This window comes from Rattus norvegicus, chromosome X, assembly GCF_036323735.1.
Source record: "Rattus norvegicus strain BN/NHsdMcwi chromosome X, GRCr8, whole genome shotgun sequence".
Lineage (NCBI taxonomy): Eukaryota > Metazoa > Chordata > Mammalia > Rodentia > Muridae > Rattus > Rattus norvegicus.
Window position 1 is genome coordinate 112,897,731 of NC_086039.1, and position 14,336 is coordinate 112,912,066.

The window sequence follows — 14,336 nt, forward strand, 5'->3', positions numbered from 1 at the left end:
TTAAAAGAAAGCAAGCTGCCAATAACACCACGGATGTGTGCTAGGAGTCATGGAAGGGAAGTTTATAATTAAAAACCTGAAATAGACAAAATATTATTCCTGAGCTACATTGTTTTCAGTTTGTGTACATAAATTAATGACTTCCCCATATTTTTTTTCCTGGCAGACAGTTTAGAGTAATCTGAACATCACCAGTGATTCATGGAGCTGTCATTTGACTAATGTCATTTGACCTGAATCTTTCTAAAGTAGCATTTAGTTAGTCACATTGTGCTCCTACTTTTTTATAGAAAGCGGTTCAGCAAATTAAATTCGGTAAGTTTCCTAATGTACTGTGTACTATGGGACTTTTATTTATTTTCAGAGGTTCTTGAATAGTATAGTATCTTGGGATTTTGTGGCTCTCATTAGAAAAGTTCCTCTTGGCCAGTCACTTCCAGCTGAAATGTCTCTAGGGTTATCAGGCTTTAATTTCTCTTTCCTTTTATTTCAGAGCATTATAATTATCACTTTCTTTTGCATACATTGTCTCATTAATTCTTTCACTTATCCTTGCCTACATCACAGAATCATATGCCTTGAGTATTCTTAGCACCACAGGAAGGAATGACCCCAAGACTCCAGGACTAATAAGTGGCCGAATCCACCAAACACAGCTAGCAAAGATTTTGCCCATTCTATAGGTTGCATGCTGACTCAATTAAATGTTATGTGGAAATTTTTAAATTTTGTGAAATCTCACATGTCACTTCCTGCTATTGTTTCTGGAGCGACTGGAATCATATTAAGGAAGTCATTACCTTTACCTATATCTTAAAATGTTTCTCCTAGTTTTTCATTTAGCAAGTTCAGTGTTTCACATCCTAAAATAAGGCTTTTGACCCACTTGGAGTTGGCTTTTGTAAAGAATGAAGAAAAGATCCACTTTTCTTCTTTGTATCATGGACATTTTGTCCTAATACATAGCTGAAAGTTGTATGAAATCATATCTGGATCTTCCATTGTTCTGTTCTGTGAATCTTTGTGTCCGGTCCAGCCTTCTTAGTACTCTGTCTCTACAGGATAGCTTGGACTCACAAGGGCTAATACCCCCATCATCATTTTCAGTCAGAATTGCTTTGATTATCTAGGGCCTCTTGTACGCCTATGAGCTTTAAGAATTGTTTATTTCATTTTATGGATTGATATACTGTGCTTGTGTATGAGCACATGCATGCTATAGTAGTATATGTGTGTAGTCAGAAAACAAAACTGTGGGAGTTGGTTCTTACCTTCTTACCATGACAGTTTCAGAGATCGGACTCAGGTCATCAGATTTGGTGGCAAGTAGTTTTACCCACTGAGGGTAAACATTAAGACTGCATTTTCTATTTCTGTGAAGAATGTCACTGGAATTTTGAAGAAAATGTCACCGAATTTGAAGATTGCTTATGATAGAATATAGCAACATTCACAATACTAATTCTTTCAGTCCAGGAGCACAAGAGAGGTCCTCTGATGTTCTAGTGTCTTCTTCAATTTTATCCTTCAGTGTTTTAAGAACTTTTTCTGTAGAAGACTTTTATTTCCTTGGTAGGTTTATTCTAATGTATTTTTAAGGGAGCTTCAATGGGATCGTTCTTCTGATTTCTTTCTCACTATTACAAATGCAAATTTCCTTACCAAATCAATCATCCACACTTTCTTTGAGTTTTCACTATTAGTTCCTTGTTTTTCCATGAACGTGTACATGTTCATGTACATCTGTCACTTTTTAATATTTCAAGTTTTGCTATGATCCTAAAGGTACCTTAAATGTATAAGGCTCATGATAGTCTCATTATCTTTTTCTTCCTTCAAATTCTTTCCCTAAAATGGTTATGTTATCAAGAAGTCAGGTAAGACAGATAGCTAGGAGCTTGTGCAATCTTCCTCACTAGTGAGTAATTGGGCCAAGGCAAGAGGACATGGTTATTGCCTTGCCTTCTTCAATATATTCTGATATGTGAATATTTCACAACTGACTTTCAGAAATAAAGTACAAGAGATATATTATAATTTGAACATTTCTATGTTTTCATTCTAATTTTTCTTCTCTATCTGTTTCTATTATACCTTCCAAGCACATATCCCAAAGGCCAATGATATTGGACTTAGTTCTTATTTAGCTGTTTAATATCTATAAAGGTGTTAGGTGACAGGCTTATTGTATTGCTGCTCACAGGAAATACTTTGTCAATTTGAAAGGCAATTCTTAGAAATTGAAAAAGATGTCAAGATCCATCTTAATAAACTTTTAATATCAAAAATTTTAGTATGGATTTTGTTTTTGTGGTGGTCAAATGAATATCTGTATATTTGTCCAGATAGCCCAACACCCTGGTGAGCAGGGAACAGGGATAAGTGAATTCTCCCTTGCTTCCTAACATGTACTGACTTCCACAATGATTCTAATTGCCAGACACAGAGGCAGCTGTATGATGCAGATGGTTAAGTATTTGAGTTTTAAATCTGTGATGATTTTTCAATATGATTTCTATTAAAATGAAATTATATCAGCTTGCATTTAAATATGTAAAAATAAAGTGGTAACCTAAATATCAGACCCTATTTCTTTTTTGCTACATTTTACTGTTATTTATTCTTTGGCAGTTAATTTTTAAGAATCATATCTTTGTAGTAGAAACATTATGTATTTTTAATACCTTAAAATTGGTCACAGGAAAAGATATTTGGAATTCTTTTATATCTCATGACTTGGCAAATGCTTCGTGCCAGGTCTAGATTTATTATTTTATTGACTTTCTAGAAGGAAGCAGTGCTAACAATGCAGATTTAAGCTTAAAAGACTGCCATAGAATAGATTTATGCTTCTGGCTTAGATGAAATGACAGGAGTTGAATCTCATCTTCTATTTGAACCAAACAAAAATAAATAGGATAGAACATATCCGCCAATGAAAGTGGTCACTGAGAGATGGAAAAAAGTGAGGAGAATTCTATAATTGTACAAGCTTGTCACCTTGAGTTTCCAGGTCATGGAAAGGAAACGGAATCAGAGATTGCTATCTTCTTTGTGATGAGCAGAGCAGGATGAAGTGGAAATGAAGGCAACTACAGATCATAGGACAGACCAATGGGATGAGAACTGCAGGGAAAAAAGCCCTGGATATCTATATAGGATTGCACATTTGCATCAAGGAGAACAATAATCGTAATGTGTATGTGACAAGACAGCCACAACTAGAGAAAAGATAGCTTAAAGGTTAAACATACGGAACAAACATATATAGCTCTAGTGCCACTGTCCAGACCGGAAGTTTTTATCAATTATGTAAATTGAGATGGTAAGTCTAGCCTTGGCAGACTTAAATAAATCAGTCCCTGGTCTCATCTGAAACATTTTACTCACCAGGTTAAAATTTTGCTTCCAAATATCTTTGCTCTAAGACAGACAAAGATGAAGACTATTTTTAGGAATGTGAAAATACTCAGCCCAGAAGACTAATTTCTGGCACAATGGTTATTTAAGAAGTCATGTGAATCTGACCCCCCCCCATAAAAATCTATGAAAATTCTGGGAAAAATTGTCAAAAAAAATGTCAAAAGTTCTTTTCAGAATTTTGGAAATTAATCAAAGCCTTGTAAATAATCCAAGAAGCATCTTTTTTTTAAAGAAAAACAACTCAATCTTGATAGAAATAGGAAAAAATATGACAATTTTACCCCCACTAATCATATAACCCACTCTGCAGAGTCATGGTATCTTTTGTATGCTGCAGACGTAGAAATACAGTAATCACAATATTCTGAATATTCATAGTAACCAGAGAGAACAGAATGGATTTCAACTTCTACAAAGACCCAGCCAAAACGGTTTTATTTTTCTTTCCTGAAAAATCTTTAAAAAACCCCATCTCCCTGACTTACATTCATCTTAATATTACTCCAGACCTTTTTGTTAATTAGGAAGTTTTCTGAACATTTATTTTATTTTTATGTGTGTACTGTTTTACTTATGTGTATATCTGTGTACCACAAGCATGTAGTGCCCTCAGAGGCCAGAAGAGGGCATTGCACCAGAGTCTCTATGAATTGAAGTTACAGAGGGTTGTTAGCAGCCACGTGAGTGCTGGGAACTGAACCCAGATCCTTTGCAAGAGTAGCAAGTGTTGTTAACCACTGAGCCATCTTTCCAACCCCATGAAGTAGGAAATTCTTATTTCTAAGTTGTCTATTAAAACTCGATGGCTTTTAAAAAATGCTATTTCTATTGTATATCACCTTGTGACTATGGCATAAAAGATGAGACAAATGTAGAATTTTTGATGCAGAATTTTTATCAAAAGATGTATGGTTTAACACGCACCTTTGTGTGTGTGTGTGTGTGTGTGTGTGTGTGCGCATGTGTGTGTGTGTATGTATGTATGTATGTATTATGAACGTATATCTTATAGGAAGTTAAGTCACTGGTGCTGACAATGCTCTCTAGTACCAGGTACAAGAAGCATTCATTGATAAGGGTGGTCAGGAATGTCAAAGTGATTCCAAAATAGATTATCAATGCAACCTATGGTTGATTTCTGAGAGGTTGAGAGTGGGCCCATATTGCTGAAGACACCACACTCTGGTAACACATGATCCACATGAGGAGTTTGATCTGACCTGAAAGCTTCTTTTCTGAGGTCTAGCTTCAAGGGTTCCAGGAAATGCTATGCAAATTGCCAAGGGAGGGAAGGGATTCAACAGTCCTAACCCAGATGCAATGCCTATGAACTTTAACAATTTCAGCGTGACACGATATGCGTGGAGGTGCAAGCAGTGGCACTCACATATTCATGGCACACAACAGCTACCAAATTCAACTTAAGGCCCACTCAACAGGAAAGAAATCATTCCTGGTACTGGAAACATAGCAGGTTTCCTGAGCTTAGTAAGGTCTTAGACCTTAGAAAAGAACCTACTACCTCTACATTGCTAGAATAGCGTAATTTCTTATTGCATTCTAAATCTTATTCTGAAACCCCCAGAGAAGTGTAGCTTCTACCTCACCTCAAAGAAGCTTCTCTTTACAGCAAATGGAGGCCATCATAGAAAACCACAACTGGATACAATGCAGAGATCAAGACTGTGAGGAGCTCAGCTCTGACAGATATTTCTGTATCACAGCTCCTGTAACTATGGCTCAGGGTGCATCTTGAAAGAAATGGTGGTAAGATTGTAAGAATCAGAGAAAATAGGAAGTCTGGTGTGAAACAGCCTTTCCTAGGGATGCTTGCATAAATGAGACCTGAACAATAGTAATATCAATGTTTATGTGGAAGGGGTAAATTTTCACGGTGTTCCTCCCCTTGACAATTAATGACAGACAACTGTTGAGTGCCTAAAGAAGAATTAACCTCTTCTGGGGATGAGCCCCATTATTGCTTGTCCAATGAATTGAAACCGTATGAGTGAAAACAACAAAACCAGATTCAGCAGGTTCTATATGTGTTTGTGTGTGTGTGTGTGTGTGTGTGTGTGTGTGTGTGTATGTGTGTGCATGATATATAAGCATGCACATGTATATTTATGTAACAAACATAGTCAAAGATAAAGAAACTCAACTTGAGTAGTATGTGGAAGTGTACAGTAACTGGGAGGTGTGGAGAGAGAAAGAAGGGGGGGAGTGTTATAATTATATTTAAAATATTAAAATTAAATTTTAATATATATGGTTATAAACAATTCATTTTCATAATATAAAGTTACCCATACTAAAACCAAACAACAGCAACAACAACAAAAACCAAAACAAAACCCCAAACCTTTGTGTTACTAGAGATTAAATCTAGGTCCTACACAGGCTATGCAATTTCTTTATCATTAAGATATATCATTTCCTTTTTATATTTAGACACAGTCTCACTAGGTTGCTTGTGGGCTGGCTTTGAAGTCATTCTGTAGCTCAGTTAGGACTTGAACTTGTTTCTGAGCCTGCTGCTTAAGCCTGTGCCACCAGTCCCAGCCCAAATTGGTTTTAGTATGGGTACAGTGAATATGTACGTACTGGTAGCTCAGCATGCATGCATATTTAATAATAAATATGCATTTTTGCACTGGATTGGTACTTTTGGCCAGACCAAGATGCATGGAATTATAGTTTTGCAAACTCTGAAAAACACAGACTCACAAAGAAAAGATTAAAAGCATTGGAGAAAAGACCACATCTTCACTAAATGATGCTGGGGAAACTGGATAGCCACATGTAGAAGAATGAAATTAGGCTCGTGCATTTTACTCCACACAAAAATCAACTGCAAGTGGATCAAAGGCCTCAGTGAGAAAACTGGAAATGCTGAAAATCTAAAAGAAGTCATGGGTAGAACCCTACAGGTACAAGTGCAGGGCAGGACTTTGGGACTGGGATCCCATTTGCTCAGGAATTAGTCTTAATAATTGATAAATGGGACCTCATGAAATTAAAGAATTCTGTACAGTAAAGTAAAAAAATAAATCAACTAAACGAAGGAGAAGTCTGCACGGAGCCATATTGGATTTGGGCCTAGTCGCTTTTTGACTGCATGGTTCAAAGTGACTCTGGGCTGTTTGGCCACAGAGACTCACCCCGAAGATGACTGCCATAAATCTTAAGATTGTTGGATAAAGCCTCTCCCATGAATTTACGGCACAGGAGTATAACATTCAAGGGATGCCTCAGCTGGAGCAGATACCAGTTATCTCCTCAGTCAACACCCAGTGTCTCCACCACCTGACCTCATCGCCTGACTTCTTTGCCTCCAGCTATCACTGCCTATACCCTCATCTCCCCCTCCTTCATATTTCACAAAGGTCACTCCCCCTACCTGAAAGCCTTAAAAGCTGCAATGTTCATCCCAATAAACGAGACCTTGACAACAGAACTTTTGCTTGGTCTCCTTCTTCTCTTCCACCCCCATTTTGGCCCACAGGTAGAAAGCCTCTTCGGGACCCTGAATAACTGGGTCCCCGCTGGCGGGGACAAGTGGCGCCCGAACAGGGACCCCGAAGCAAGGCCGACTACAGGACGATGGAGATAAGAGAGCTGCAGCGGGAATCAAGGACTCTTCAGGCCGCATCGCTCGTGCGTCGCTGGAGAAGGAGGTAAGGACCGGTCGAATAATTGTCGTCTAATTGCCATGGGGAAGGTATGGATTTAGGAGGCTTGTTTCATAGGAGAGATCAAGCGCTCACTCAGGGAGAGAGGATTAAGAGTTAAGAAAAAGGATTTAATCAAGTTTTTTTGTTTTATTGATGAAAGGTGTCCCTGGTTAATTTTAAGCAGTGTGGGGCTAGCTTAAGTAAAACTTGTAATAAAAAAGGGACAAGGTAATGGTAAAGTGTTTTTGCATATGCGTTCTTTTAGAGTTATATTTTAGTCTTTGGATCCTGACTAGAGATAGTTTACACCCTAGACATGAGAGAGAATGGGTTTGGGAAAAACAGTCCTCCCGGACTCTCCACGGATGCTTTGGAGAAAGAGAAAAACTTTTCAGGGCTCTCCTGGGAACAGAAGAAAGGCAGGAGACGTCCTGCCTCTCTGCTGGCTCCTATTGGAGAAATGCTTATTTCTAGTTCTGGGTTCCATAGGTAGGATATGTGGGTCCCTATCGTGGGACACCATCTAGTTTTTTCCCTCTAGGTCTGTTGTGTGTCCTTGGTGCACCAAGCTATCCATGTCTGTCAGTTTATGTCTGTGGTCTTTGTTTCTCGTTGTTTAAATGTTTTATGTTTCGTGTTCAAAAGAAAAAATGATAAAAACTTTATCTGCCAGTCGTTCACACCTTGACTTGGTTTTAACTCGTTTCAAGAAGGGAACAATGCATAAAAAACAGTTTCAATTGGCTTTTGGAGCCTACATCTGTAGCTAGAAGCCTAAGTCTGCTGGACAAGCTCCCCAGGGGCTGGCTAAATGTTTATACTAGCTGATCCTAAAGACACCAGGAGCTTCACAGCTTAAAAGGTGTAACATTGGTAACAGAAAGTTGGCTTAAAACTGTAATTTGGATATGAGCCAACCTAGGGAAACAGGTCCAAATTGAGGTAATATTTTTATGGAATTCTTATTCTAGAAACCAGGCTTCTAAAAGATTTTAGGGCAATGTCTCTTTGAGGTATTGGAGACCGCACCATCGTGCGTTCGTATGTAGGAATTGGCAGTCATAGCCAAAGGTGTGGTTTGCCCTAAAGTTACTGTATTTTGATGCTAATTCCACTGCCCCAAGAACAGCTGCCTAGTCACATACTCAGAATTCAGGTGACTTTCCAAAGTTGTGGCTGTGCTCTGGTGTTACAAAGAGATCTTAAAGATTGTGATTAAAGATTGTCAGTGTTACATTGACTAACTCAAACTTATTTATAATTAAGAAAAAAATCAAACAGGTAGAGATTGTTACAGGATTTAAAAAGGATTGATGAGGTTTTAGAACTTGTGAGAACATTACAGCTTGTTTGCTTATCCAACTGCCATTTCAAGATAGATTTAGAGGATTGTTTTTATACAATTTGTTTACGTCCTGGCGATTGTGAGTTTTCATTTCGTGAGCTTGCTTATAATTTTAGAGAGCCCATAAAGTGATATCATTAAAATTTTTACTAAAGAATGGCTAATAGCCTTATATTATGTAATTTTGTCGCTTCTTCAATGTAAGAAGTTAGAACTTTAAATCTTTAAGTGTATATAGAAATTTTTACTACGAACTTTTGCTCTCTAAATGAGCTTTAATATTTGGGGAGTAGCTGTTAGACTACTCCAGAAAAGAGTATTTAAAACTAATTTTAAGCTACTAAGGATATGTTAGTTGGCTAAGTACCTCACCTTACCAGAGGACTTAGGTCTTTGTTTGTTATCCTCATTGGAGATAAAGCTTCAGTTGTGTTAATACAGAATTGTAGGCTAGAGTCATGGAAGTATTTTAAAAAGCCAAACAACAGTTAATTGGTTATTACAAAATACTGATATTTGGCCTATTACATATACAAATTTCAGGCAAAATTGATAATTTTACTCCTTGCATGCTTTTGTATTTACTGTAAATTTGTGCATGCAACCCATAGAAAATGCACTTAGTGTATTTATAGGTGGTTCATCTAATGAAAAGGCTACATGTATGATTGGATCACTTGTTTATTCTCTTGAGTTTCCCCCGCTTCAACACAGATTATTAAATTACATTACGTGCTGTAGCCACTGTTTTTAAATGTTAAAAATCAAGCTTTCAATTCATATGCTGATAGCCAATGTGTGGCTTGTGGTTTTACAATTGATTAAAAAGTTTTCGTTCTTTTGTTTTTTTTTTTAGATACTACTAGCCCTCAAATTTTACAATTACTTAATGCTATATTAGAGGCAGGTTTTCTACTTAAAATCAAAGTGATTTCAGTGTAAATTGTCTGACAACTCACTGTCCTTTCAGTGCTCTGGCTCAGACAACTAAACAAAACCATAGACCCAGCTCTTTGAAAATGGTAATGGAGTTGATAACATACCCTCTTGAAAAGAGGAAGACTCCATTTGCTTACTTTCAACTCCCAGCCTCACCCTACCGGCTCAGGGATTTCTAGTGTGACTAAATCTGGACAATATTTATAGGATTTGGCATCTCTAATTAATGCTTATGTTTAGGTAAATAAAGCTGGTGAGGGGCTGGAGAGATGGCTTAGTGGTTAAGAGCACTAAGTACTGTTCCTTTATAGGCCATTTAAGAACTCAAATTAGATTGCCTAGACCCCTTAGCAAGGGAGGACAATGATACCAGACAGATTATAGGCCTTACATAGGAACAGTTAGTCAAAAAATCTCATTCTTTATATATCCAAAACAATAATGCTGGAGACAATAATTTGGTATAAAAGTAAATTTATAAATACAAGTGCTCAGTGTCCTCAATTTAATCCTTAAGGACTTATCTTAATAAATAATATTTTAACAACATTTTAATAAATAAAAAGGGGAGTTATCCCTGTATGCTAAAATATGCTCCTTTTATTTCAATTTTAAAATTTGGATGCCAAGGAACACTCTGAGTTTATGGCACCCTACAGCTAGGCATACTTCTGCCTAGGTGAAATAGAAAGATCCACATATTGGCATGATCCTGTTCAGATATTTTATATGGGGAAGAGGGAATCTTTGTGTTTTTTCTACAGGATGCTACAGGAGTGTGCCAGCTGCCCGAGTGGCTGGTGAGCCATGCTGATCCTGGGAGCATGAAGATTCAGCTCTCCTGGTTCGGGTCCCTGGAGTCATTCCTGTGTCCTTGGAGGAATATGGAGGATTCCCACTCATCTTTTGTCATCACAGAAATTCTGGCGTTGCTGCAGTCATTGTGTCCCGTCCCACCACGGCCTGCGCTCCGACCCTCTGTGCACTGTTGCTTGGTGGAAGCTGCTGTGGACTGGGGAACTCTGCCCTGTTTTGCAGATCTCAGACATGGTCCCATTGCCTGCTGGTTGTTCCAGAGAAGAATGACCGATCCTGAACTGTCCTGGGAAAGACCTTGGCATTTTCGCTGCTATTGTAGCAGCCATTACTGCTGCAGCCATTGTGTCTGGAGCTACCCTCCCCCAATCTATTGTTAAGCAAGCACAGTGGGTGAACTTTCTGGAGTAGTTGCTAACAATTGGGAATTCTAAATTTTATTACAGGAGAGGCTTGACTAGGCCCTTGGTGGTATGGCCATAACAGCTGAGGAGAACCAGATGAGGTGCCTACAACTTATCGGGAGAGGCTCAATTTCCACAATCTCTTATATTAATGCCATCTGGCCCTTGCTCTTTCGCCCCTGGGCTCAAGTGAGAGGAATGAGAAGATGACCTGATGTAGCTATCCTCAGGGACGGGCAACTTCCTCTGACCCTTGACCAATCTAGACATGGAGCCTTGAGGGCGACAAGGTGGTCCTATGACAGATAAGGCTGGGGTTTGAGAGGTCGATCCTAAGACAGAGGTGGCTACACCCCGTTTAAACGTGCGGGCCGGTCAAATGCTCCTCTGCCCAGTTTCTCCCCCAATAACACACATGTATAGCCCAGAACGGTGTGTTACAGCATAAGTTCATTCCTAGCCATTGGGGTGCAGTCCTAACTGCAAGAGTGGCTTGCCATGGCCGAGCTGGGCACTCTGTGAGGCATGTCTGATCTCTCTCAGACCACTACTTCCACCTAATGGTTTTTTTTTTTAAAAGAAAAATGGGGGAGATGCACGGAGCCATATTGGATTTGGGCCTAGTCGCTTTTTGACTGCATGGTTCAAAGTGACTCTGGGCTGTTTGGCCACAGAGACTCACCCCGAAGATGACTGCCATAAATCTTAAGATTGTTGGATAAAGCCTCTCCCATGAATTTACGGCACAGGAGTATAACATTCAAGGGATGCCTCAGCTCGAGCAGATACCAGTTATCTCCTCAGTCAACACCCAGTGTCTCCACCACCTGACCTCATCGCCTGACTTCTTTGCCTCCAGCTATCACTGCCTATACCCTCATCTCCCCCTCCTTCATATTTCACAAAGGTCACTCCCCCTACCTGAAAGCCTTAAAAGCTGCAATGTTCATCCCAATAAACGAGACCTTGACAACAGAACTTTTGCTTGGTCTCCTTCTTCTCTTCACCCCCATTTTGGCCCACAGGTAGAAAGCCTCTTCGGGACCCTGAATAACTGGGTCCCCGCTGGCAGGGACAGAAGTCCACAGATAGGACTCTTTGCCAGCTAGACACCTGAAAAGAAGATTAATATCCAGAATAGACAAAGAACTCATAAACGAAGAATCAAGAAAACAAAGACCTCACTTTAAAAATCGGCTATGGAACTGAGCAGAGAGTTTTTAAGAGAAGAAATTAAAAATAGCTAAGAAATCTCTCAAAAGGCCATCATCCTTAGCAATTAGGGAAATGTAAATTAAAACAACTTTAAGATTTTGTCTAACGCCAATCAGAATGACAAAGGTTTAGAAAGCAACTGATAACAACTACTAGAGAGGATTTGGGGGAAAAGAACCCTTATTCCCTTTGGTGGAATTACAAGCTGCTGTGGCTACTTTGTAAAGTAGTGTGGAGAATTCTCCAAGTACTTGTTCAACCACGTCCCTTTCTGCTCTGTCTACAATAGCTAAGGAATGAAAACTGCATCAATGTCCATTGAGTGATGAATGGACAGCGAAAATGTGCATACCATTTGGCTGTGAATAAAAATGAGATTCACGGGTAAAGGGATAAACCAGAAAAGACTATATTGAGTGAATAACCCAGACGCAAACAAACACTGTTTATTCTCTCTTTCTCTGTTTGCTCAGAGATGGCCTGCGAAACTAGTGTGCAGCATTCTCAAACTGCTTAAAAGAAATCTTCCATATGTCCCAGCTATACCATTCCTTGGCATATGACCAAAGGTTTCAACATCTCAATTCTAAAGATACAGGTGCAGCCATGCTTGTTCAGAAATAGTCTGCAAAGTCTTACTGGCCCATGTAAGAATGATGTTGAATTTCAACACAATAAAAAGTAGAGGCTAACACACAAATGCTAACTGCCTTTCACAACACAGATGCTTGCTTCAACACACAGAGACTGTCAGACAAAGGTAGGGGGGCTACTAGTTCAAAACTTTCAAAGCAATCTCCATGTAAGTAAAGTGAACAGAAGTCAATACTGGCATCACAGACCTAGCAACAAACACTGGAAAATGTGTATAATATGACTTACTTAGATACTACATATAATTGTTTAACATACACAGCTACGAAAAATTGCTAGATGTATCTATGGAAGAGGATAACATGGTCTAACAGGAGTTAAAGCAGGATTGTGGGTAAACGTGTTCCTATACTCACCAGGGCATTCTTTGTAATACTCCAAACCTGAAGACAACGTGGCTGTCACTTGACAGCAAATGAAAAAAGAAAATTCAACATCTACAATTTATATTATTCAGTTTAAAACCTAAAGGAAAGTCTTTATTTGCAAGTTAGATGAACCTAGAGAATATTGTATTAAATGATATTAGCAATATGCAGAATTGAAAATTCATAATAGTATTAATACAAGGAGTCTAATAGTCAAAGTCACTGAAACAAAATAAAGAGGTGATTGCCAAGAACTAGAATGGGGATAGGAACATAATTTTGGATGTTTTCTATTCTTCTTTTATTGGGTATTTTATGTATTTACATTATAAATGTTATCCCCTTTCCCAGTTCCCCCCTTTCCTATACTCCCTCCTCCAGCTTCTATGAGGATGCTCTCCCTCCCACCCACTAACTCCCACCTCAACACCCTGGTATTTCCCTACACTGGTGAAAGGAGCCTTCACAGGACCAAGGGCTTCTCCTATTGATGCCAGACAATGCCTTCCTCTGCTACATATGCAGCTGGAGTCATGGGTTCCTCCCATGTATACTCTTTCTTTGGTGGTTTAGTCAATGGGAGCTCTGGGGGAGGGGTCTGGTTGGTTGACATTGTTATTCTTCCTATGGGGTTGCAAACCCCTTCAGCTCCTTCAGTCCTTTCTTTAACTCCTGCATTGCGGTCCCGGTGCTCTGTCTGATGGTTAGCTGCAAGCATCTTTATCTGTATCAGTAGGGCTTTGGTAAAGCCTCTCAGGAGACATCCCTATCAGGCTCCTGTCAGCAAGCACTTCTTGGCATCAGCAGTATTGTCTGGGTTTGCTGACTACATACGGGATGAATCCCCAGGTGAGGCAGTCTCTGGATGACCTTTTCTTCAGTCTCTACTCTGCTCTTTGTCTCTGTATTTCCTCCAACGAGTATTTTATTCCCCATCCTAAGAAGGACCGAAGCATCACATTTTGGTCTTCCTTCTTCTTGAGCTTCATATGGTCTGTGAATTGTATCTTGGGTATTTTCAGGTTTTGGGCTAATTTATCTCTTATTAGTGAGTGCATACCATGTGTGCTCTTTTGTGACTAGGTCACATCGCTTTTCTATCACTCAGGGAGATATTTTCTAGTCCCAGCCATTAAACAAAGAGTTTCATGAAGTCATTGTTTTTAATAGTTGAGTAGTACTCCATTGTGTAGAAGTACCACATTTTCTGTATCCATTCCTCTGTTGACAGGCATCTGGGTTCTTTCCATCTTCTGGCTATTATAAATAAGGCTGTTGTGAACATGGTGGAGCATGTGTCTTTGTTGTATGTTGGAACATCTTTTGGGTATATGCCCAGGAGAGGTATAGCTGGGTCCTCAGGTAGTGCAATGTCCAATTTTCTGAGGAACCTCCAGACTGATTTCGAGAGTGGTTGTACCAGTCTGCAATCCCACCAACAATGGAGGAGTGTTCCTCTTTCTCCACATCCTCACCAGCATCTGCTGTCACTTGAGTT

General features: G+C 39.2%; 1 protein-coding gene across 4 annotated transcripts in view; it reads right to left on the reverse strand.

The window, feature by feature from the left end:
* Trpc5 (transient receptor potential cation channel, subfamily C, member 5) overlaps nt 1-14,336 on the reverse strand; it is a 284,811-nt gene that overhangs the window by 154,903 nt on the left and 115,572 nt on the right. The window lies entirely within an intron of this gene.